Below are 27,127 nucleotides of genomic sequence, written 5' to 3' on the forward strand. Positions count from 1 at the left end.
AATCAACCTAAAAGTATGTGTCATTCTATGTAAAAAGCTGATTGTAATTGTACATAAATAGTTCAGATATAGTCTATCAGATGTGCATTTTAACGTGAGCATAGATTATAGTTGATAATGCATATATTTTCATCTTTTGTGCTAATTGAAAATACTCATAACTTGTATTATTGATAACTTAACGTTAAAGAGATTTTTGCCAAAAATATGCTCTACTGGTATTTTGCAAACCTTGCATTACGCGTATTTATTTACTCCTTAGCGCTTTAGAAACTGATGTCAGAGTAATACAAAAACATCAATTGGACATCTCTTTCATTCTTTAAGTAGCCCGTGCAACGCCGGGCACGCAGCTAGTAGATGACTAAAATTGCAAAAAAAAAAAAAAACGAAGAAATAGCAGATACTGCGCATTACCTTCCAACAGCAGGGTTATAATTGCACAAAACTATCACTCAAATTCCTGCCCTTTTTATTTTCTTCACCTTTTTTCAAGTTATTTTGAGAAGTTTTCCCACCCTTCGGTACTTATAGACGACCAAAGTATTTCAATTTTGACCATCTGCGACCCATTTCCGTGAAATTTCTCGTGAATTCTGCTTATATGTGAGTGTCAATGGTAAAACAAAATATAAGAAACGGTCAGTGGTAGATGGTTTAAAGCTTGTAGAAGAAATTCAACAGGAATGGGTCAGCGTTGCATCTATACCAAAATAAAATGTTAATACGCTGTTTAAAAAACTTTTAAAGCCCAATTCTTAATGTGTCTTTCTTAGTGTATCTTAATGTATCTTTATAATTCTTAATGTATATTTACATCTCTTTAATCAATGGCCCAATCAGCATACAAAGAGTGGGTGATATACACTCTAACTCAAAGAATTCAGTGGAATCAATCACCCACTGCAACAATAATAGCCTCCCCATAGTCATTCAGTCTTATACAAAAATCTTATACAAAATAATTTTCATGTACTCTTTTGTTGGATCCCTGGTCACGTAGGCATTGCCGGCAATGAAGCCGCCGATTTAGCTGCCAAAGCCGCTAATATCCTAATTGATGATAGTGTTCCTTTTGATGACCTGGAATCTCAAAACACAAAATAAATTGCATTCGATCCAGCCGTCGACTAAAGGTTTCAAATAATTACAACTTAACAGGAGAGAACAAGTTTTATTAACTTGTCTTCGCATCGGTCATACCAGGTTCACCCATAAATACCTCTTATGCCGTGAACCAACTCCAACTTGTAGTAGATGTAACGTCAACCAGATATTGTTGCATATTTTATGCAAGTGCCCAAATTTTGACCAAATATGTTTTAAATATTTTAATCCATCTCTGAAGGAGTTGCTGGGGGAACGCACCCAAACGCAATTTGAACTCCTTCCTCCACTAGATTGGCTTCTTCTTTTTAATATAGATTTGTGTCGTCAAAACGTAATTTTGTCTCTTTCCTTGTTAGTCAAGGTTTTTTGTCAACATTTTGTTTATACGTTTCTAAAAGTTTTTAATGTTTACATGTTTTTTATTAGTTATTTTAAACTACTGATGTTTATACCTTTCTGCCCAAAACATGTTTAATTTTATTGTATCTTGACTTTATATTTCTGTATAAATTTTAAAATAAAACATCGTTTGGAGCAGTATAGCCCTCAAGGGCTCTTGCGCCATTAAAAATAAGCAAACCAACCAACCAACATAATGTATCTTACCACAACTCTTTTCAAGTTATGATTTTGTAAACTTGTCGTAATAAAGAGAAAGAGATAAGTTTCAGCGGCTTTTTCATAAACCACGGAAGCTAACAAAAGCTCGGATAAGGTAAACAGAGTGGCATTTCTTCGTTATAGGTATGTCAAGGCTCATTTTCAAAACTGTTTGCAGTTTCGTTATATTCGTAATTTTAAATTGCATTAAATTACTACTACTAAATTATTAGAAATTTCTAACAATGGAATTTTTTTTCTATTTTATTCATATAAATGGCACAGGCACGACTCGTATTAATTTTGACCGTTTGACATTTCGTATTCTACTAAATGTAGGCATACAGCACCATTTGGGTTCCACATTAAAACAATGTTCTTTATAGCATCATCACTGAAATGGCATTTTATACTTATCTAACTGCCTCATTGCACAGTGTTTCTTTTCCATTAACGTTTATCTCCTTTAAGCACGCACGTGTTTAACTCTTCCGTTTTGAGTAACACAAGCCATTTCGTACCAAAAAAACGGGGGGAAAATTATGTCATTTTTGAGCATTGCGAAAATGTCATTTTTTAAAATGATATCCTACGTTTCCTCTGCAATTTAGTTTCCTAAAGAAGAAAAATATCAAATTTAATAGGAAAATTCCTTTTTTTTTTCACTCGTGTAATTAAGGGATTTTATATAAGAGCAAAGTTGATGAAAAATATACTGGATAAATATGTATTAACAGTATTTTAATTTGCCTAAAATTATGCATCTACAATTGGTTTGTAATTTTAAAAATATCACTGTATAACAATTTTGGACTATTATTCTGTCCTTTGTATAAATCTACGGGATTCTATATTAACATAGTAAGCTTGGTTCATTTAAAAAAAATTAAAATGGTTCATAACGTACCGTTTTTGTAGCATTGTAAATATGTTCTTCAAACGAGAAGCAGACATTGATTTGAATGCCCACCTGATTTGAACGTCATTAAATGCTTCTGGCAGTTTAATTTCAAACTCTTTATTGAAAAAAAACACTTTTACTTGTATGCTATTAAAAAACCCTTTGCTTAATTTAAATTTTAGTGTTTGTTCCTGACATACAAGAAATCCACTCTTTCTCTGTCGAAAGCTTTGTTAAATATTTTCATCCAACTTACTTCAATTTGCAATGGTTAAGGGAAATTGAGTAAATTCATAAGTGGTTCGTATGCTTTTTTTGGGGGGGGAGGCAGGAAGTTTTTCTCGGAAGCCACTGTTTGGTGGCCACTACATATTTTTTTCAAAAATAATTTCTAACCTCTTAAATGTTTAGAAAATGATTCATGATAGAGAAAAATGGCGGAGTTGTTATTTTCAACCAAAAATGTATAATGAATACACATTTTCACTTAAAGTATTCAAAAAATACCTCAAATTGGAAAATTATTACATTTTTTTAATGACTCGGATCATTCAACCTTTTTAAAAGTAAAAAATAATGAAATCATCAAATATGTGTAATTCACTATAATCGCGCTAGTTATCTCTGTTTTTATTATTTGTGTTATTTACTACACCCGAGCCTTTTTTTGTTTTGTTTTGTTTTTCATATGGCAAATGAGCTTTATTTCACTACTCTGCAAAAAGGGACAATGATTTAAAATGAGAAAAAAAACTGGAATATCATTAAATATTAAAATTTAAGCTCCTTTTTAAGCGCGTTTTCTGGTACTTTTATCATAAAAACATTTTTCTCTAATGTGTTTTTAATTATACTTATAATATTAAAATATTTCTCTATTATGTATTGATATAAGCATTTTATGATTAATTCATTCCTCGTTCTATATATAACTATCAACATTTATATATCTATTCAAATTATAAATTTGTACCAAATAATGAAAAGGAATTTTTTTTGACATTTCACTTTGTTGCATCAGCATTGCTGTCATCTATCACACACAGCTATGAAACTAACTTCAATTTTTTTTTTAAGGAAAATAAAAGAACGTTCTCTGAAGTTAGCTCACGCTCTCCGGAAGTGTTCTATTCCCCAGGGGATTTAAAAGTGCGTTATCCAGTGTTCCTTGAGCTCTTTCCCTGTTTCTCCATTATACCCAAAGTCTAATCTTCTGGCCCCATCTAACTTTGAAGTTTCACCCTCAAATTGAAAACGATCGAACCCTGCGAGCCAAATGATGGATGCTGCTGAATATCAAAGGGGATTTAGGCTTAAGATGTTTTTATCGAAGGGAGGGTTTGAGTCGTCAAATGGGGACTTCGAACCACTCAAAATTCAGGACATAAAAGAACAAAATGAAGTATTATAGATTTCAATAAATAGGCTTCAAGCTATGAACATACAATCGAAACATGATTTCAGAGTTTCCCAAAAGTTTGTGTGTGTGTGTGTGTATTTGTTTTGCACCCCCCCCCTCCCAATTCACACACACTACTGGCCTCCAAACGTGAAGGTACAGTCTAAATTTTACTTATAATTTGCAAATAAATGAATGTACAAACAGCAAAATTGGACGATACGTGTATTAAACAGTTAATTATTGAATGCAGCATAGAATTATTTATAAGTTTTATGCAGAAATAATTTCCAGCAAACAACGCACTCTTGACAAAAAGTCCTTTCTTGGAGAAAACTGCGTAACATTTATGTGGTAAAATGTCATAGAAACATTTCAAAAAGAAAAAGTTTAATGTGGAATTTTTCGTCCTTTAACTTAGAGATATAGACTATTAATGCGGTCAATTACGTTGGTGGACAGGGAATCGGGAAGCGAAGATCAGACACAGAGTAAGCCTTGTTCAGGCTAATGTTGTCAGGCTAAGATCTTTTAGGAAAACAGCAACCTGTCTGAAAAGATTGTCACAAAGATGTACTAGAGGATTCCGGTCTGGAAATTAAGCTGGACATTTTATGCATTCCAAAACGTGACTCTTGTCATAGTGCTCAACAAACGCAGGCAGTTGTTGAGCATTAGTTACCATCCATCCGAATGAAATCGTTAACAATAGCACCGGCATATGAGCAGACATATGGACAAGGCTCTCCTCATCTTAATATCTCACAACAGTCAGATATGACAATCCATTGAGATCTGTCTAAACCATGATTCTACCACTTCTATAACTATCTTCTAACATATTTAGATTGATGGCACACTGCGTTGTTCCATCAAGATCAACAGACATCTTGAATAGCTCTCTAGTGTCAATATACATTTTTCTGTGGTGAGTAAAAAACCCATTGCTGTTTGCTTCTGCTTCTGGAAACGTGCTCTTTTGCCCACAGTCAGTTAATCCTACTGTCTTCCATTGAGGGGAACACATGTGTCTTGACAAACTTGAGGTGAACAAACTAGTGTCTTGAATAAAAACCTGCATTGTGCAGACAATATTGCACCGTAGTAGGGGAGATCCTTTTTCCCGTAATGCTACAACGAGCTGCGGCACAGAACTTCTTCTTCGGGTCGTAAGATCTAGAAAACGACCTTCTGCAGGACTCATGGAATGTGTCTTACGGACGCAGAATCTTCGGATTGATATAGACTTCAAAGTCATTGGTCCTAACTACGAGACTCATTGAGATGTATGACAGAATCAGATTATGTGTACCCCTTTTCCATCCAATCGTATGCCCGTATACTAAACGAATCGAGCAAACGACTTCTCCTAAACATTGCTAAACACTATTGTCAATGAAAATGCCAACAGTCGAAAAGCAACACCATTTATACTCAAAAATATTAAAGCTTAATAAGTGCATATTTTTCTCTCACCACCTGCTCTTTATACACCTGCTTTTTTCTATAAAATAAATGTTTTTACAATAGCTTTTGCTCGAAGTTTTTCTTAAGTTCGTTATTATAATACAAATATTTTCTCCTATTTTTGTGCGATTAGTTTAAAAAGCACAGGATATACCTTAACTTTCGGTGGCTAGTATATATATATATATATATATATATATATATATATATATATATATATATATATATATATAGAGAGAGAGAGAGAGAGAGAGAGAGAGAGATTATAAAAAAGGTATGCAGATTTTTTTTAAGTGTGATAGTGTCAAGTAGAGTGAGTAAAAAAAGACAGAGAGCAAAAAATATACCATCACTATTATTTATATTTAAGGTAAAATGACGAAAAACTGAAACTTCTAAGAAACCTGCGTTTTCAGGCCTTAAAATAAGCGTTGTTTAGACTGTGGTCACTCAGTACCTATCTTTCCTTTCGTGGAATTTTGTATTCATCTACACTTTTATGTTTATTTTTACGAATGCACTACATATGTGTTGCACCTTTCACATTATAGAACAAGATGTTTTTTACTTAAGTAATAGTATATTTTGAAACTATCTCTCGATATGTATTTTAAAATTTTTAATTCACGCAGGCTTTTGAAAAATGTCTTTTTTCCCCCACAGACTTCTTTACTCATCCAAAATAATAACCTGAATTATATTTTTTTCTAAGATTAAACCCAACTTTAGTTCTCCGAATTTCATTCATCATTTACTAGACAATGTTTTATTTACGTTAACAACATCACTTTATTATTGCGTCATCATTTTGTCGTCTAACCATCAGCATCCTTGACATTTCATATGATAAACATTAATATTACCAAATCTATGTCTAGAGTGATGTATGTAGAGGTTAATAAGTGATCATCAAAGTTTAAGCAAAAGGACTGCTCTTTAACGTGCTTATCATCTATATCGTTCTTCTTTTAATGTATGTAATATAAAGACTAGCTGGAGTAATTTGTTATCTTTCAAAATTGGATCCTTAATCTATAACATACGATTATGTAAGATCTTACTCTTTTCAAGAGTCTGGTTTCCTGGAATAAATCAAGATTAAGAGGAAAAAAACTAATACGTCTGGAAACTTAATTTTTTTAGTGATAGTTTTAGTGTATTTTTTAGTGATATTTTAATGCGTTTCTTGTAAAATTCGTATGGACAATTTGATTTATAAAAATTGCGTAATTTATCTATAAAACTAATATATTTTAACAGTTAAATGGCTTGCTTTTGTGTGACAGGTGTTTGAAAATTCAAACTGGGGTTTAGAGGTAACAAGAATGCCAAACAGCCAAAGACAAAAAATGGTAAATTACACAAAGAGCCAATATGATTGAAAACAATAAGAGAATATAACGTCTTACATATTAGTTGCTGTTTATGCAAGTTAATGTTATTTGTGTTTGTTATTGTATTTTACGCAAGTAGCATTCATTCGTTTATTGATTTATTAAAAGTAAACTTTTAATAATACTGTAAAATAAGCGATTAACTTGTTAAAAATCATGAATTAAATTCTTATTTTTTAAAATGAATTTTTTAAACTTCAGACCGCCCCATTTCACGGTAACTTGTAGTTTTTATACTGAAACAAAATAACAGTTTATTATTGAAATAACTATTTACACTGAAAAAGCATTAAATGCAGTTAATAAGGTAATTTAATTAATAGATGCTTAAAAAAAGAAAATTAGAGAAAACTCTTGGATACACAAACAATAAATGTAACGTACTGCAGCAAGCTTAAATTAGGAAACAATAAAGACGCTCTGTTTCAAGGGAGTCTGAAAACAACCCTAACTAAGATTTAAAAAAATAATAATAAATAGTTATTTCTTTAACTGCAAATTGAATAGTTTAAAAAGTAAAAGTAGTTCTTTTTTTAACATCAGAAGAAAAAATCGCTAGTTTTTTTACCTATTGAGCTCCCACTAAACTGAAACTTTTGTCTTTCATTTTATTAAGTGACGAGAGCTTTGAATATTTTTTTAATACAGCCTGTGCTTATTATTTAGTTGCTGCTGCAAAAAAACAATTACTGACAAAGAGAATTTAAGCAACTAATCTGCATATCACTTTAGAAAACTACGTAATTCCCAATAGGAAGTATTCCATTCGGCTGAAACTGACAATAAAATGAATAATTGCTCCCATTTTGGCGACTGTTGGCCTCAGTTGAGATTTCGATCACAAAATCCAATTTACACTTGGCGCTCGCCGCCAGTTTATCGGAACGAGCTCATGTAATATGATAGAGCAGTTCAGATTAATATGCTCTCTAATGATGCATTGTTAAATAGTTTATCAGTCGAACTATTTTACCGTCCAAATGAAATTGAATAAAAGCTCTCTGCGCAAGCCAAAACTCTAGGGCTTAATTTAACCGCTTAGGCTTTTATCCGTTTGTGCAGTATGATTATACCACGCATTCAAGTGCGAAACTTTTGTCTCCTTCCTGTAATTATGACTTGTTGTAAAGGTTTTAACATTGTAATCGCGACTGTGAGCCCTTTCAATTGGATATTTCTCTCAAACTAGTTATTTATGAGGTCATTAAAAGAACAAAGGAACGTATAATTTTGTTATCCGTTCAGAAATAGCACATACCACGGACTATTCCCTGAATTTTGATTTATTTTTCATGTATTGGTAAAATTCAATTACGTGATTCTCTGAATATTGATTTTTTTTCCAAACTACATTTTAAGTCCTACATATATGTATGCATATATAAACTGAAGACCAATAGAATTAGAGACATCTGTCTAATATTACGTAGCACCACCTTTAACCTTGAAACCTGCTGCGATTTATCTCGGCGTGGACTTACAAAGACACTGGAAGCGATGGGAAGACATACGTTTCTACATTCTGTTCCATACGTTTCCATCTTCTGAGCAAACTTTCAGAGCTACGAATATTAGGAGCCTTGAATACCTTTCTCAGTTGAATCTCTTAGGTGCTCCATTAGATTGAGGCACAGTTCTGGTGGGAAGGCAAGGGTCATTACCTTCTTGAAAGACAATCTCTGCAGCGGGCTTTCGAAAACAAGCATGCGATGTGCACGTACCACCAAGGGAACGTCCAACTTCAGTAATTTTGCACAGTCCCTAGATATGAATGTCACTTCTGCCTGCTTGAAATGTTCCTTGCTGGCATGTTGGATCCGTCAGTTCATGTAGTTAGTGTTGTACATGTACCCTGCCATCGGCATGTCTTAGAGTGAATCAAGATTCATCCCTCCAAGCAACATTTTTTCTACATCTTGACGTTCTATTGGTGACGTCCCCGTTCCCATGCTAAACGTTGCACCTTGATTTGTGCATGCTGCAGAGGTATTCACGTCTAACGATGGGACTGACTCCCGTAACCCATTGAAAAGAGCTGGCTATGTATGCCGTTTATACGCAACCGCGTTAAATCAACGGGTTATCTGGGAGTGCTGTAACAGAGACGGTAAAAGTTACATCAATTTTAATCCTCAACGTGCAGCAACATAAGAAAACGTCATTCCTTATAGATTGTTGGGCGTATCCGGGACATGTTGATTTGAAGTGCTATTTTAGACTCTTTGACGTCTCTGAGATATTATTAATTTCAATTGCCATTTAAAATGTTTAAATACTCTTAGACGTCATTCAATTCAAATGCCGTTGCAGACTAATTGGCGCCCCCAATACGTTATTCATTTCAAGAGCCGGGGTAGATTCTTTGACGGTACTGGATGCTACCACTAATACCACTGATACCACTGTTGACTGACTTTTCTGAGGCTTCATTCGTTTCAAATACCACTATTGACTGGTGTCTCTAAAGCTTCATTCGTTTCAAATATCACTACTGACTGGTGTCTCTGAAGCTTCATTTGTTTGAAATATCACTACTGATTGACGTCTCTGAGGCTTCATTCGCTTCAAATATCACTACTGACTGACGTTTTTGAAACTTCCTTCCTTTTAAGTGCCAGTATTGACTGATGTCTCCGAGACATCATTGTTTTCAAGTGCCTTCACATGCTTGTGTGTCAGGAGGAAATAAAATTTTCGATATTCTTTACAAACGGCATTTTATTAAATAATTTGTTTTTCTGCTCCTGTATTGAGGCACGTTTTACTGTTTCAAACCAACTCGGTTGATTATTTAAGATACCATTTTTTTTTTTAAATCCTTTCACTCATCAACTTGAGCCTCTTATTCATAATTTAATTTCCAGAAATATACGGGTTTTTTTTCCCCTCTGGAAATATTCTTGCAAAAAAATATAATCAACCCTGTAATTACACGCGCTCGGCTTCCTGTTGTGGTTTCCTCAAGTTTTTTTCTTCATTATACTAGAAGTGGAGGGAGCAAGAGATTGATGTTTTGACCTACACTTTGTGTAATAGGCGAAATTCATCATTTTTTTATTCAGCGCGCGCTCCTTGTACGGAAAAGATACATTTATAACATTTTAATACGGACAACGCCCGACTAATATTTGAAGTGTTTCTGCATTTATTACTTCAATCTTTGAGTTACGTGGCATGCATGTAGATTAGATGTCATTGCCGGGATTATTTTTATTAATGGCAGTAGGATGTTTTCTCGAATTGGATAATAGTGGATCAGATAATTCTGCGAATTAAATCATTTTACTTTAAGAAAACTTCACTCGGTAATTTCTTAATTGCTGGACAATCATACAACATAGCGGACTATGTGTCAGTAAATTAAAGTTTCTTTCCAGAGGCATGCATAAAAATGTTTAATCTTAACACATTGCATGCAAAAAATGTACTTTTAAATATTTTTGCTTTTTGCCAATTAACGCGGGTCACGTAAAAGACCGTATTTAGTTAATTTCTTCTGAAGATCTGTTTTCGTGTACGGTAGACCGCTCAGTGAAGGGACAGCTCCTAATTTGTTTTTATAGTTGAGCCTGTTAATTGATAATCGGTTAAGGGAAACACAAAAATCATTAAATTTTGCAATTTTGTTTTATCATTTAAAAAATTTATCCGTTTTTCTGCTAGAATGGAAGAATGGACGCATGAATCTTGTTTCTATCTTAATTGGAAAGAAAGAGTTACTTATTTTTATTGCATGCATTTATCTAATATTAAATTTAACTTTAAAACTTTAAACGCGTTTTTCTCCGTAATGCAATTTTTCCCGATTTTTTGCATTTAAACTCTTATAAGTCAAGAACTCATGAAGTAATGAAATTTGGAGTATAACCTTTTCAAGCAGTTAACTTTAATGTTTATTTGGCGAATTTGAAAAAAAAAAAAAAAGTTTGCTGCAAAAAATATGATTAAAAAAAGTATCCTCGAATTTTTCTTCAAATATTCAATTTTTTACTAAATTAATATTTTTAAATCGCCGAATAAAAAGTAAAGCTTAAATGTTTGTGCATAACTTTTTGGAAAAAAAGTTGAAAATTGACCTAGAATATTTCGAGTTTTAGCGATTTAGAGCAACCCCTTGTTTTAAAAAAATAATTAAATTAAAATAAAAAATTGTTTTTAACATTTAATGTTATGATTTTGCTTATTAAGTAGATGGTAAATCAGTGCAAAATCTTTCAAAACTCAACAGTTTCATTTTTTTTTTAATGTGACCCGGATCCCCTTAAAAGAATATCTCGCTTAATGTAATCAATTTTCAATGTACCAAATCATTTTAATTTCTCGTTTTTATTTCGCATCATAGAATATTCCACATATTGAAATTATGTTTTGTGGCAAATTGTATGTTCTATAGTTATATACATATTGGCCATATACGAAAATTTTTTCTTAGATGAATTGGCAATAGCTAGTTCTTTCTGTACGACCATGGCCCAACTAGCTGATGCTTTCAGGCCTTGAAAATTCGACTTTTCTGTGTTAAACAGATGCAACTATGATCTGATATACATCCACCAATCAATGTCAACGTTTCTAAGTTTGTTTATTTTTGATTGGACGTCGCCCATTTTGACCGCAAGAGGCGCCGCACGAAATCGAAAACAAGGGTTCTCTGTAGCGCCCTCTTTGTTGCCATGAGTTTCAGCGATTGTCAAGGCCTATAAGCGTAAACGAAATTTAGTGGTGCCATGGTGTTCGATCTCAAAGAAAAAAACGACTAGAAAATGTTGTTTCTTCACTGGTTGGCAGCAGGGTTGGCTTTTTGCCGGCATAAACTAGTTTTTGCCGTGCCAGTGGCAGAAACTGGTTATAACCGGTAAAAACCGGCAGAAACTGGCAAAAACTTAAAAATGTCTTTAATAACTCAAATAATTAGTAAATGATATTTGTTTACGTAAACTAAAAAATTAAACATCATTTCATCATTTAAAAAAATAAAATCCCATGCTAGTGCCCTTAATTTAGTTCAGAAAGGGAACTTTCCAATTGCAGAGGCTCGTAGTATTTGGATTAATTTGACAAAGAATAAAAAATCATACAGAGGTGCTTAGGAAAGAGGAGTGACATACAGAATTAGACAGGCATTACTGATTGTAATTTGTTCACTTATGAGCTTCCTTTAAATTGTTTGTGATCGAAATTATCATGTCATGTGCTTCAAGAATAAAGTGCCAAAATTTTACTTGCCTAAATTTCTTACCTAATGTCACAGCTTTGCAAAACAAATTGAACCCATATCTCAAAACCTATTTTTCCAGTCAAATTTTTACCACAACCCCATGGTGGACCAGTTATACAATAGATGAAAGTTTCACGAACATTGCTTGCTGCTTGATGCATTGTCTGCAAGCTCTCAATTTTTAAGAATATTCTGAAATTTCTCATTTGTGCGTAGTAAATTGAGAACCTGTTTAGATTTTTGAAACCATCTTTTCTGAGAGGCAATTGCAGGGTCCAAACAATGTAACACTTGATTTTGAATTGTGATAGTTTTTTTTTTTATTATAAAATTACAGTACTTTGGTTAACAATTAATTATTTTTTCCATGCACTTTCTGTTGTATATCAAGAATTAATCTTTCATTTTGTGAGTTTTTGCCAGTTTCTGCCGCAAAGTGGCACAAAGTGGTTTTTGCCATGCCGGTTTTAACCGGTTTCTACCAGTGGTTTTAACCGCCTCGGCAGAAACTTGCCAACCCTGGTTGGCAGGGTGTATTCATTTACTGCGTTTATAAAACATTTTTTATTCAAAACTCCAACAAAAGCAGAAACAGAACTGTAAAAGGTTCTAATTTTTTAAAATAATTGCACATACAGTAGAACCTGTAAAGTTGACCACCCTTGTAAGTTGACCACCTGTCTAAGTTGACCGCTATTTTCAGGCACAGAATTAGATCTATATCATATAATTCAGCCTCTATAAGTTGACCACTTGTTTAAGTTGACCACTAAAGAAGTGCACCGCAAGTGGTCAACTTATACAGGTTTAACATCAGTTTAGATGTTTTTAATGTCCAAATGTGGAAAGACATGAATTGAAAAAAAAAAGTGTTTCCTTGCTCATTTAGGAGATTCAATATTCACTAAACCACATTTCGGATAGTCTATGTTCTAAATGCAGTTTGGTTAATGTTTGTAAGCTGTTCTATGCATTGTATTTCGTTTTTCTTTTCTTCTTTCCGTTAACTGAGTCGACAGAGTCTGAAATACTTATGAGTGTGTCTGTGTGTTTACAATAAAAAAAAAACGCTCAACCTTTCAACGTGATAAACTTGAATCCTTGGCTAGAAAGCAAACTACGGTAGGAGATGTGATGAAAAGGGAAAAAAAGTATTTGTAAGTACACTATTTTTAATTCACCCATGTTTAAATGCTCTCCTTCAGGCATTAAAAACGTTCCGAAATCCGTTTGCAATCGAGATAGTATGGTAAAATAATTTCTTTCAAATCACTTCTTTTAAATCGAAAGTATCAGATTTTTTTTACATACAATCACTCACACATAAAATAATTATACAGTTAAACCTGTATAAGTTGACAACTTGCGGTGCACTATTTCAATGGTCAACTTAAACAGGTGGTCAACGTATAGAGGTTGAATTATATGATATAGATCTAATTCTGTGCCTGAAAATAGCGGTCAACTTAGACAGGTGGTCAACTTACAAGGGTGGTCAACCTTTACAGGTTTTACTGTATAATCTATGTTACTGGTACAGTCGAACTCGCTTATAACGAGCTTAAAGGGTCCACGATGTTTGCTCGTTATAAACGATTGCTTGTAAAATATGAGTTCGTGAAAAAAAATCATAAAAATTCATCATAGTTACCTTTTTCTTTTTCCAAAGAAATTAGTTAATTTGCTTTGAACTTCCTGAATGTGTCTTTCTTGCGTCATAGTTCTTGAGGAATAGAGTAAAACCTGTAAAGTTGACTACCCGTCTAAGTTAAACGCTATTTTCAGGCACAGAATTAGATCTATATCATATAATTCAATCTCTGTAAGTTGACCACCTGTTTAAGTTGACCGCTAAAGTAGTGCACCGCAAGTGGTCAACTTATACCGGTTTAACTGTACATAAAACACAAATACATAATTTTTAAAGGCTATTTTTAAAGGCTATCCACAAATTTAAAAATGTTCGGTCACCGCTTGTTCTCAGAATTTATGATTTGCAAGTAACCTCCGGTTGACTTCAGAGTGTCAAAGAAAATTTACCAAAAAAGATAAGATGAGTTCGAAATAAATAGAAATTTTACAAATCTCGAAATATTGCTCTCTTTAAACGGGGCTGCTCTTTAAACGCGAGTATGCCCCCTCAGACTTAACATTGTACCAACCAAGTATTTCTGATTTCCTCGCTAAATCCGGGTTCTCGTTAAATAAGGGCTCGCTATAACCGAGATCGACTGCAATTGGAAATCTAACATTCTGTAGAATGCCTAAAATGAAACAGTGACAATTTATAGAATGCAAGGTATAAAAGGTTGACATTGCATATGCTTCGAAATTACGTACAATGCTGGTAAGCTATATAATTTATCAAATTTTGTTTAGATACTGCACAATACGGGACAGTATCTTATATAATGAAATCTTGTTGTCCAATGTTACTCAATGGCTGCGTATTCGACGTGCAGCAGAAATACTCCAAGTTCGTAAGTCGATATTGCACTAGCTGATATAAAAACGAGCAAGCACTCTATGTAATGGTTATTGCGGTAGTTTTATTAATTATCACCGATTCAATAGGAAAGTGTTGTGCAGCCATGCTTTAAAGTAATCGAGGAAGACTTCTTTTAAGCCAAAATGCTCAAAAGTTGAAAATATCAAAAAATAAAACTCTATCACTTTAAAACTCACTTGTCCTGCGTGGTTCAGTGAAGAGGATTGCAACCTTTCACCGAGGTTACTCGGACTTGATACACCTTCGTAAAAATTATTGGAATCAAACCATTTTTGTTTTTTACAAAATCACCTTTATTTACATTATTTAATTATTAAACCAAAATCACCACTTAGTTTGCCGTCTCCCTCCCCCCCCCCCCACTTTTTTTTTTTTTTTGTCCAGCACCATTTTTACTCTACTGGGCATAGAGTCAACTAGAGTTTTGCACTTTTCTTTGAATTCTTGACCTGTAAACCATGCTTTCAGCAAAGCACAAATCATTTTTTTCTTTTTTTGTGCAATCAGATTGTCACTCAATGTCACAATGGCCAGCCTCTTCCGTGGATAAATATCCATAGCTAACAAAAAGATAAAAAGTGACCGGATTGAGAAAAACAGAAAAATATGTAGAAATTTATAACACTTAAACAAAACACAATATTTATGACTGAAAAACGTGAGTTTATAGCGCCTAATCAACTGGTAGGCTTAACAGCTGTTATAAAATAAGATAGAACAACCTAAAAAATTCGAAAGTTAAAAATTTCCAACTGCATTCCAATAATTCGCACAAGGGTGTACTACAGGTGAAAAATATCGATTCCTATTTAAAGTTCTCAGGGGCCGTGTGCTTTTGTCCTGTAGCTTCGTGCTAAATGGTAGATAGTTGGGAAGAAAGGTACATTCCGGTTAATGTTCTTGATCTAGTAAATAAAATTGAAAAAAAATTAAAATTAACTTGAATTCTTAAATTTTGAATTCAAATTATGTTTTTCGCAATCACGAGTTGCGACAGGACCCTGCCCATTGAGGGTTATTGTTTCTAGAAACGGCTCCTGTCCCCCCAAGCCTGCCCCTCCTCCTGGGCGGTTACGTGTGTATAGTTGAGTGTGTGTGTGAAGGCGCGTGCGTGAATGTGTAGGCTTGTGTGTGTGCGTAGAACTGTGTGTATGCACGTAGGCATGCGTGTTTGCACGTAGGCGTGTGTGTATGTGGGTAAAGACTTGTGTATGAGCGTGTGTGTGTGTATGAGCGTGTGTGTGGGTATAAGCGTGTGTGTGTGTGTGTAGGACATGTACGCCATCGACCAGGAGAGACGGATTTCAGGAGGCAGTGCTCCGAGCCGCGCCTGCTGAGGACGGTGGGCGGTGGTGCTACAGAGGCCACCTGGTCCAAGCTGAAAAAGGCACGGACACCAAACACGGTCAAATGAGAACAATAAGCAATCGTGATTGCTTAAAAAAGACATTCACATCCCCTGACTGTCTTCTTTTACACCAAATATACTCCTAAGCAGTATTTTGTGAAAAAATATAAAATACTATTTAATGTGTAAATATTAATTGTCTTAGTGATATCTATTCTTTACTAATAATAAAGCTGAAAGTCTGTCTCTAAATCTCTGTCTGGATGTCTGTTACGCGCATAGCGCCTAGGCCGCTCGACTGAATTTCATGAAATTTGGTACAAAATTAGTTTGTGGCATAGAGGGGAGCACCTCGAAGCGATTTTCCAAAAACTCGATTTTGTTCTTTATCTATTCCATTTTTAAGAACATTTTACCGAAGAAATTATCATAACGTGGAGAAACAAATTACCATAACGTGGATGAGCAATTTATCATAACGTGTGCGAGCAAATTACCATAACAAGGGCGAGCAGATTGTCGTGGACAAGGAAGCTACCATAACATGACCGACCAGTTTAACATAGATAATTGCCGAGAAATTAATCATCCATTATTTGTAAATATATAGGCGAATCAAATGACCTTTTAATTTTCTACACGGGCAAAGCCGTGCGAGTACCACTTGTTCAAAATATTTTACCCAAATTATCTACTTGGAATTAGTGTTGAACCTTTATTCACCGCTTAAATTATTGCCTTTTCTAACCTTTATTTAGAAAGGGCGGCCGAAAGAAGCAGCACGTGAAAAAAACTAGATATTATTTTTGCACAACTTTCGGCAACTTTTATGACCACACCATATACCATCTCACCGAAAGAGTAATTTTTTTTTTCGGCAGTAGTCACCCTCCTAAAGCGGGTCCCGTATTTGTTGCACCTTCCTATTGCTCATAATTAAGAGGCAAAAGCGATGCCGGACGATTAACGTCCCATAGCGGGGGCTGTCCATAAATCACCAATTGCGGACACACTGAGCCATTCCCTGCCGCGGTCGTGCCCCATATTAAAGTTCATTAAAAGCCTGCATGTGGCACGGGGAACGATCAATGCAACTACACCTTCATCAAGGTTGCATGTTTTACAGTTCCGTCCTCTTTGGATCCACCCATAAAAGCTGAAGTAACCATGACGACAAGTACACGTCGTGATTGGACTAGATGGCCCACACCCCTCAGCTGGGACGCTTGCTTTGCTCTGCCTTGGCGATGAAGTTCTCGCCAAGACGTCAGAATTCTGGCGGAGGAAGGGAAATTGATGAATGAATTAGTAAAGTGCTCGTCGGATAGGGAATAAAAAGACAAATGTGCGAGATTATGCAGAAGATAATAAGCGCCTTTTGTGTTATTCTTTCCTAGCTTTAGAAAAAGTTTTGTTGATTGATTTTTTTACAATAGTCCATTAGAGAATGTTTTGTGCGATTTGTTCATTATATTTTAAATCTAGTTTCTAGAAAATGGACGTACTATATTACACTTAGGAGCAAGTATATTATTTTCAACTTTAGATCGGATTGTGTATGTACGGAAAACATGATAATGAACTGTAATCTTAAAACACACACATAAGTCATATCAACATTATCACTTATCCTTTCTTCTATTTCTTTATTTATTTTTAACCAACCTTTTTTTTTTTTTTTTTTTGAGCAATCACGATTGCTTACTGCTTTTATTTGACTGTTTTGGCGTGCTACCATTTTATTTTCCCACCGCAACCCTCCGCACCATCACCGTCGACCGGCTCCTCACGATGCTGCTCCTATAGCGAAAGCCGTCTCCAGGTTGCATCCATGTCCTACACACACGCGCATACATACACAACTACACACACGCGCATACATACACAACTACACACACGCGCATACATACACAACTACACACACGCGCATACATACACAACTACACACGCACGCACGCACGCATACACACACACGCAAACACATACATAAACATACATACAAAAACACATACACACAACTACCCACACACTTATGCCAGCACACGGACACATACACATACATCCTACACACAAACACACATACCCCCAACACACAAACACACACGCCTGCATACACACATTCGTGATTGCGAAAAACATAATTTGAATTCAAGATGTCAAAATTGAAATTATTATTATTATTTTTTTTTTTTAAATTTTGTCCAGACATTTGAGAAAAAAAAGCAAAGTAGTATCAAATTGAAAAGACATATGAACTCTTACACCTTTCCCTTCCTCCATACTCTCCGAATCTTCCGTTAACTGACTATCATTTTTTTAAACATTTGAAGCGTTGAAAAGTAAATAAGAAAATAAAAACATAGCACCAAGCATCAAAAACGGTTTTGGGACTTTTCAGTCCAGAACGTCAGATTTCTATGCAAACAGCATAAATGAGTCTTGAAAGAGGAATTTTAAAAATGTCTGCTGGCTACTTTCATTTCAAAATGATAATTCTAATTGGATAATTTATGTCTAAATGTCCTTTGTTATGGTTTTTTTTTTGAGGTGAGAAAATTGTCTGGATTTAAAAAAAATTTTGATTTTCCGTATTATGTACGTATGTATCTTGCATAACTCAATGGTATGCCATAGAAAGTTGAAATTTCATATGCAGAGTCTGTGTGCGATCTAGTTGTGCAATTCCCCTTTTGATTCTATTCAATTGTTCCAAAAATATGTCTATGTTTCGTCAAAGCTACAGTAATCTCGATGTAGACTGAACTAAAGTTACAAATTGATAACCAGTTGGTTAAATATCACCAAGATTTAGATCTCATTTTTATCGTCGACTTGGCGATACTGCTCCAAATTGGCAATGCAAATGATTTTTCAAATCGAGCATTAATTTTTCGATGTTGGCGATATTTGGCACGATTAAAGTGTTGAAATTGTTGATATCTGTAACATAAATCAGTAAAATGTTCTTGCAACATCGGATAGTCACTAACTGGAGTGTAATTATGTTAAATGCTTTTCTGCTAAATCTGAGGCGTTCTGTTTTTTTCCTAGTTCCTCTGTTGCGGTTTCAGATTTTTTGACGGTTTTAAGTTTGGAAACGTCATTTTCTATATTTACCATAGTTTTACATGTGTAGAAAATAGTCTAAAATATTAAACTTGCATTTAAAATGTATCTAAAAGCATCCACTTTCCATCCTTTTAGATATTTTCCCTGAATATACGTAGTTTCATAACTAACAACATCCCATTTTCCGCATGTTAGTTCTTTCTTGGGAGTCGATGGTATTGAATTTTTCGATGAAAATAAGAAGTTTCTCTCGAAAGGCAGCAGATTCTACACGTCATGTTCTTTCTTTTGCACTGAATTGTGTGTAAATATGTTATTTATTTTATTATTATTATTTTTTGGTGTTTTTTCTGCTTTCCCATGGATATTTGTAGACCAATCTTTCTTTAACCTCCTTCAACCCTTCTTGATAAAAAGTTCTCAACCAAAAGTATTCATTAAAAACAGAGAATAATTTTGTTCTTGGTGTGTGTACTTAGCAAGCGAAAATCTTCGGTAAATTGAATTCATTATCTTTTGACAAATAAGTATTTTTGACTTACCTCTCAGATAGTCAACTACTCCTATTTTATGACAATTGTAGCAAAATATTTCCAGGTAAAAAGTTTTTCTTTATAACGTTTTTGTAAGCACCCAAAAAATGTACCATGTATTCAGAGGAAGGTCAATCACTCTATACATTTTTTTCTCTGTGTGATTTTCCCATATAAATTATTTTTCTACCTTACTCATTCATATTTTTGAAGATTTATCGGAATTTGCTGCGTCATCTGTTACCGGTTCCTTTTCTGAAATTCCGTTATTCTCTTTACTATCTTCTTTTTGAAAATCTGATTTTCTTTTTTCAACTATCCCTCTTTTTTTCCATTCTACTAGCACGTTTTAGTGACACCTGTATATTCTTTTAAAATTAAAATTAAGTTTTAATGCGAAAGCAAAGAAAATATTTAAACAAAATTTAAAAAATAATAATAAATAATGAAAAAGAATGATTGCCAGCATTTGCGCCTGCTTTAACATTTTTAAAAATGTTTCCTTTAAATATATTTTTATTTTCATTGCTATAAAAATAGTTTCTTTTTACGAGAGAAAAAACTGCAAATAAAAACAGCGGCAGCAGATGAGCTTTCAAGATTTTCATTCTTAGTTTAGTATCTGTTTAAGTTGTCACTCGTTTTAGAACTAGAAAGTAAGTCTGCTAATGTTTTATTAGTTTGAAATGTTGGTATCGAATGGTGGAAAATTTTGAACTAAACACAAAGAAATAGAATGAGTTAGTAGATTAATGCGTTAAGGAACTACATTATATTCTGCATTTTTATTTAAAATTTTTCAGTTTTTTTTTAAAGAAAAATAATATTTACATCCTTCCCATTTGAAAATTTGTGAAGTTTCGTGCAGTAAAATTTCTAAACTGAATAATAAAAAACCTAGTTTTATTTTGAGCTACCAGTAAGTTTTATTCACCTACTCCGATGAAGCAGTACCATATAAATTCGAAATTGTGTTAACTTGTTTAGGTGTAAGTATTAGTTTTTGTCTTCTTTCTCAGTACTACCAATAAATTACGTCAGCTCATAAAGAGCAATATTTTCTTAACTTCAGACAGATTGCTATGGCAAGGGCATTGCTCATAAATTTTCTGGTAAAAGCAGGTCTCATGGTCATATCCAGCTAACATAAGCAATTTCCCTATTTATGGCGGGTAAAGCCTTTCACAGTTTATCTTCCTATGTCATCGCTATCTTTCTTAATAAAGAACGCGTTTATTTATTGCTTCTCTTTTTTGCATGTTTGGTGCAGGCCTAAGCTCTACAGATTGGATTCTTTAGTGGAACGTATGGGAATTCTAAAAATAAGAGCTGTGGAGTTAGTGAGAAAATTTCCGATTTTTCCAAAAAATTTTAGTACTTTTGACTCCGACTATGACTCTTTTACCTCAAAATCAGCCAATTGTGACCCTGACGCATATAAACAACCTTTACTGAGCTAAAGGACCTTGTAATAATTTTGGGACTCCCGATTGGCCTGCAGACACAAATGCGCCGACCATGTTTTTTCCTCATCCAACGCATGAGAACACATTTCGTTCCTCAGAGATTCTAAATTCCCGTTTGAATGTCTTTAATCCCCCACCCCTTTGAATAATGTCTAGTTCCAAAATGATGCAATAAAAACAGCACGCACAGCATGCCATTAATTGGATGACATTTTTAAGTGGTAGCCAATCAGCAGTCTCCAATTTTTTACATGGTCTCTAACAAAGTAAAGGTTACATGAAATACACCGCCAGCTCAGTCATTTCCAGTCGAGGACTGCAGTTTCGTGCTTATTAGCACTCATCAGCCCGGCATAGGAAAGTGACTGAGCTGGAGATGGAAAACCTCTTAAGGAAGCAAAGAGTGCACAACAAACTGGTAGCTAATATAGAATTAGCGCAGACCAGACGAGTGACCGAAGCAATGGTTCGGTTCAACTGAGTGCTAATAAGCACGAAACTGCAGTCCTCGGCTGGAAATGACTGAGCTGGCGGTGTATTTCATGTAATTCTGCTTTAGCCCTGGCTATTGGGCGGTAATTTACTGAATAAAGTAAAGGTTGTTTATATGCGACTCTGACTGTGACTCCTCAGTCCTGACAGAGTTAACTACTCTGCCAATGGAAAATGATTGACTCCGAGTTTGGCTTACTAGGTAAACTTTCTGTGACTGTCTTTTTTCTGAACAATCACGAATTGTTTATCATCCTCAGTTGACCAAAATTGATGTTGCTCTGCTTTTCCAAATTACCACGACAACAGTTTTTAATATTTATTTAAAGAATGACATTTTTGTCGCTATAGATTTTATTCATATTTTCTTTTTAGGGCTAAACTCACTCAGACTTTTTTTTGTTTTCAAGTTTTTTTTGTGTGTAAAATTACGTTTTTTCAGGGGAAAAAACTTAACTAAGAACTTGAACTTAAATAGCATACATTCATGTGAATACAGAATTTGCAGATTACTCATTCCCATCATTTAAGAATAATAAGAAATAAAAATACACAACGCTATACTCTGAATAATTTTATTATCAATGTACTGATGTATATCAGCCATAAAATCTCTACATCTTCATTACCAAATCCTAATCAGCAAATCTTTTCTCATGGATGTGCCTCGTATAACCTGTTATAAAAATCGACCAGTCATAATATGACAGGTGCAAATATCTTGGCCATTTCCATTCCATTTCATTTGTAGGACCAAGAAACCCAACGAGTATGGTCCTATCGCAATTCGTAATTGCGGGGAAAACATAATTTGAATTCAAGACTTCAAAATTCCAATGATTTTTTTTTTTTAAATTCTTCTGCAAATATGGTCCTATCGCAATTCGTGATTGCGGGGAAAACATAATTTGAATTCAAGACTTCAAAATTCCAATGATTTTTTTTTTTTTAAATTCTGCACCGAATTTATTTTTAAGGTGAAAGTGATGGTATAAAGACAGATAGTAATGTACAATGAATATAAGTATCGTATCAAAGATCATATTTAAACCACCGTGACGCCACTGCTTTACCCATGCTCTTCGTCTGATAAATTGAATTTTCATTGTCTGCACGAAATGCGATTTTGTATTTATCATCTTTTGTTTTATATATTACTAGTGGTACCCGCACGGCTTTGCCCGTAGTAGAAAATGAAAAGGTCATTTGGTTCACCTGCATACTAACAAATAATGGATGATAAATTTCTCGCCAATTGAATAGATTCATTTGCTTGCCCATGTTACGGTTCCACGTTATGATAATTCTATAATTTATTCGTCCACGTTTTGATAATTTCCTCGGGAAAACTTTCTTAAAATTAAAATATAAAAAGAACAAAATCGAATTTTCGAAAAATCGCTTCAAGATGCACACCCCATGCTATAGACTAAGTCTGTGCCAAATTTCATGAAAATCGGCCGAACGGTCTACGTACTATGCGCGTCACAGAGATCCTGACAGACAGAGAGAGATTCAGACAGAGATACTTTCAGCTTTATTATTAGTAAAGATTGACTATTTCATTTGTAATACTGTGTTTATGTTCTTGACCATTTGACAAGAAATATTGATAGCAAACTTTGTGTTTTATCTTTAACCAAAAACTGAATAACGGATCTATCTATAAATTAACCTTATCAACTTTTACTTTAAAATAAAGATTATTATTATTTAAATTAATGTTTAAAATTAGCATATTTTTAAACAAATAATTACTGGCACAAAGATAAAAGAGTAGCTGAAGTTCTTAGATTTTCTCAGTTGAACCATATTGTAGCATACTTCCACTTCAAAGGGAAGACATATAGCAGCTGTACGAATATTATGGCATGGTGCAGTACAATTTCGTTTATTCGAACTAACTGGTATCAAGTATCCCTTTCAGATGGAATTTTGAAATAGTTAACCAAAAGTGTTTTTATTTGGTAGATAGTGTACTATGGTAAAGAGTATCTTATAGACAAAATTTCAAGTTTATAGGTGAGAAATTAAAAAAGTTATGACACGCCCAATAATCCGGACATATATTATTGAAATACATATTTCAGACAATAAAACGATGAAACATCAAACAATCTTCTTTGTAAAATATTCTCTAAACAATAATAAAACATAATATAAGCATTTGAAATGATTAATGTAATGTTATATATTTTTTAAAAAATCGAGAAAAAAAAACATGCTTTTGCGACAAGATTCCGTTGTTGGGAAAATGAGCCAGTCCCATTGACCCAACCCATATTTATTTATGTTGTCAATCCCAAAATGAAAAATTCTTGTACAGATAATAATAAGCAGACTGTAAAGAGTCAACTACGAAGAAAATTGACTAATTTATTCAATTGATAAATGATTAGCAGCTGTTTAAAGTTCATGTCCGGTATACCGGACGCCACGTCTGAACGGGATTAGCCGGACAAACGAAGATCCGAATAATATGGGTAGTAAGCAAAACACGTTATTAAATAAGCAGACTTGTTTTTTATTACAGCAAAAAACGATGCTTTGTAACAATATTTGCATAGGATCGCTTCTCAAATACACTTAATAATATTTTGTTCGGCTGCTGTGGTTTCGGACTGACAACCCAAGTCACCATGCTATATTTTAGGATAACTGCAATTTGCAGTACGATCATGGTCCCACTAGATGGCGCTGACGCTTTCGGGCTTTGACAATTTATGGCTTTTCTGTGTTAAATCGATGCAACTTCGATTTTCTCTTAAAATTCTTGAAAATTTCAAAACTTTTTATGTTGACCATTTTGACCACAAGAGGCGCTGAACGGAACTCTGCATCCACCAATATTAATGTCAACGATTCAAGGTTTGTTTATTTTGGATTGAACGTTGCCCATTCTGACCAATATAGGCGCTGAACGTAGTCCGGTGCGTCCACCTAACAATGGCAATGTAATGGAAAACAGGGATTCCCTACTGCGCCCTCTTTGTTAACATGAGTTTCAGCGATCGTCACGATCAAAAAGCATAAGCGAAAATTAACGTGGCCATGGTGCGTTTTATGCAGGAGTTTTAGATTTAATCGAAAGAAAAGCGAATATTTGTAGTATTTATCATTTTGTTCTTGCTGTCATAATTTTGAATTTTCATTTTGATTAGCATTTTTTTTTTCTTTTTTTTGAATTCTCTACAAATTTGTTCGAGATAAAAGAGGTTCTACGGTAACTCATGAGTTTAAGCTTCCAACCTTCCTCGTCCTTGCTCTTCTTTAAACCTAGCAGTTGTCTTTGACCATGGTCCCACTAGATGGTGCTGACGCTTGACAGACCTTGACAATATGACTTTCCTGTGTTAAACGAATGCAACTATGATCCGCTCATGCATCCACCAATCAATGTCAACGTTTCAAAGTCTGTTTATTTTTCATAGGACGTCGCCCATTTTGATAGCAAGAGGCGCTGAACGGAACCTTTGCGTCCACCAATCAAAGGCGACGTAATGAAAACAGGGGTTCCATGTAGCGCCCTCTTTGTTGCCCTGAGTTTCAGGGATAGTCACAGCCTATAAGCGTAAGCGAAATTTATTAGGGCCATGCTTTGATGGACGTTAACAGTATTATTATTACGAATGATAAAGTCACAGTATTTTATTTTGTGTGTAAAAAAAAAATATTTCCAACCTTGCCTTTCTTTCCGTTGCACGAAATACGACTGGTTTATATTTGACGTTTCATGATAAATTTTTAATCATTTTCTCAAATATAAATGGAGTAAAATATTGATGATGAAAAGACAAAAGACTTGAAGTGAATTATTTACCATTGCAAATATTGCTACTGAATTCTTGTGAATTCAAAGTACAATTTAATACTGCTGTCGAAGGAGAAATTGTGGAGCGAGAAATAAAAATCAGTAGTATTCTTTAGATATGTAACTCAATTTATGATATTATTTGAATAAAGAAAAGTTACTAAACATGGCAATAAATTATTATTTGATATCAAAAGTCGTTTTTAAGCAGAAAGAAACACGCATTTGTCTTTGGAAAATTTAACCAGACTATAACAAAGTAACACTCTTATAATAATTTATTCATTGGAAGCTCCTCTGGAATAATTAATCGCAGCATATAGGAAATATTGACAATGTTGTTTATTTATTATTCATTTAATGGAAACTTCGTGATATACTAAATTAAAATTGAGAAATCATCAAAAACCAAGAAATATTCCTCTTGTAGTCTTCTTTTTCGTTTATGTGCCGGAAATGATTATCGGAATAAAGTTGTTTTAGTGTTCCTAAATATTAAATGATATTTTGAAATAGCCAGGATTTCTGAATTTCTTGTTTAATATTGTTTGTGAGTTTATTTCGTCAGATAACTGTAATGTTCTCTAGCTCCCTAGTTCACAGCGTTTGTCTCAGTTATGACAGCCTTTGTGTTGTACAGCACAGTAGAAGTGAAGCGTACTGTCATGACTCCAGGAAGGAATATAAGAAAATTAGATGGAAAATAATTATTTCATTTAGAAGAAAAAAAATCTTCTTATAATAAAAAAAAATCTAAATAAGTCACAATCGAAAGAGTACAATGAAACATGTTTTTGGACGCATAAATCTGTATCCCAGAGCCAGAAGGACGTAAGTCATCATATTATGATAATTTTACAGGAGAGAGGGAAAACTTTTTTCTGGTCTATGTAAAGGATGGGGTTTGTGCTTTTTAAATCCTGGTATAAAATTGAAAAGGTTTTTTTTTAAAGAACTTATATTCACATGTCTCGATGCGTAATTGGCATCTCAATACAGTGCACTTATAAACATAAAATCGTAATTTTTGAACTTGTTCCACTCTTGCTCTGAAGTACAGAAATTATTTGCCCTCTTCTCTCCGTTATCGAAACTTGAAGTATTAAATTCTGCCAAAATTCAGCCACTTTCAGAGAAAAATAGAAGATGCCTTTCCCACGCTCTGCACATGGATGTCCTGACGCATGCAGACAATAAAGTCAAGTGGTACATTCCATTTCTTGCCAAGTCTTTAAATTTGACTATTTTTCTTAAAAGTTCGACTCTTTAAGAACTTATATCTCATTGATGGGTAGACGAGAGCAAATAATTTGTGCGTCAATTTTTTTTTTCACTTTGCTAATTTGATTGCGGCTTATTTATTAATTTGCTTTCCCCCCATTATTGCCCAATTCGTGTAGTCTGTATGCAAGAGGAAATATCCTTTTTTCTTTTTTTGAATTTGTTTTTAACGTAAAAGTCACTTTTCATCGATTTGGATAAGATTTTGAATAATGAAAATAATGCACAATTTTATAACGAATACGGTATCAGTTTAAACTAAAAAATAAAATTTTAAATTTTAAATAAAAATTTTAAAAAGACAGCAATTGTGGAAAACAATACTTATTTTTTGGAAAATGGGGGAAGAGCATTCATTGTTTGCGTCTTTTTTTTTTGGAATATTATTCCTTAAACTTTAGTGGGCATAAATTTTTGTTGCAAAACTTGAACTTTGAGAGACATAGAGTTGCCAATTGTAGAGCATGGAAATTTTAAAACAGAAAAGGTGATTTTTCAAAAAAGTAAAGGAGAAAAAATCAAATTCTAG

The 27,127-nt window shown here is 33.9% G+C and overlaps 1 protein-coding gene across 2 annotated transcripts in view; it reads left to right on the forward strand.

Annotated features, from left to right (window-relative positions):
* The window catches only part of LOC129216260 (tyrosine-protein phosphatase Lar-like), a 371,862-nt gene that overhangs the window by 63,581 nt on the left and 281,154 nt on the right, over positions 1-27,127 (forward strand). The gene's annotated exons all lie outside the window — the stretch shown is intronic.

The sequence above is a fragment of the Uloborus diversus genome, chromosome 2, assembly GCF_026930045.1.
Source record: "Uloborus diversus isolate 005 chromosome 2, Udiv.v.3.1, whole genome shotgun sequence".
NCBI lineage: Eukaryota > Metazoa > Arthropoda > Arachnida > Araneae > Uloboridae > Uloborus > Uloborus diversus.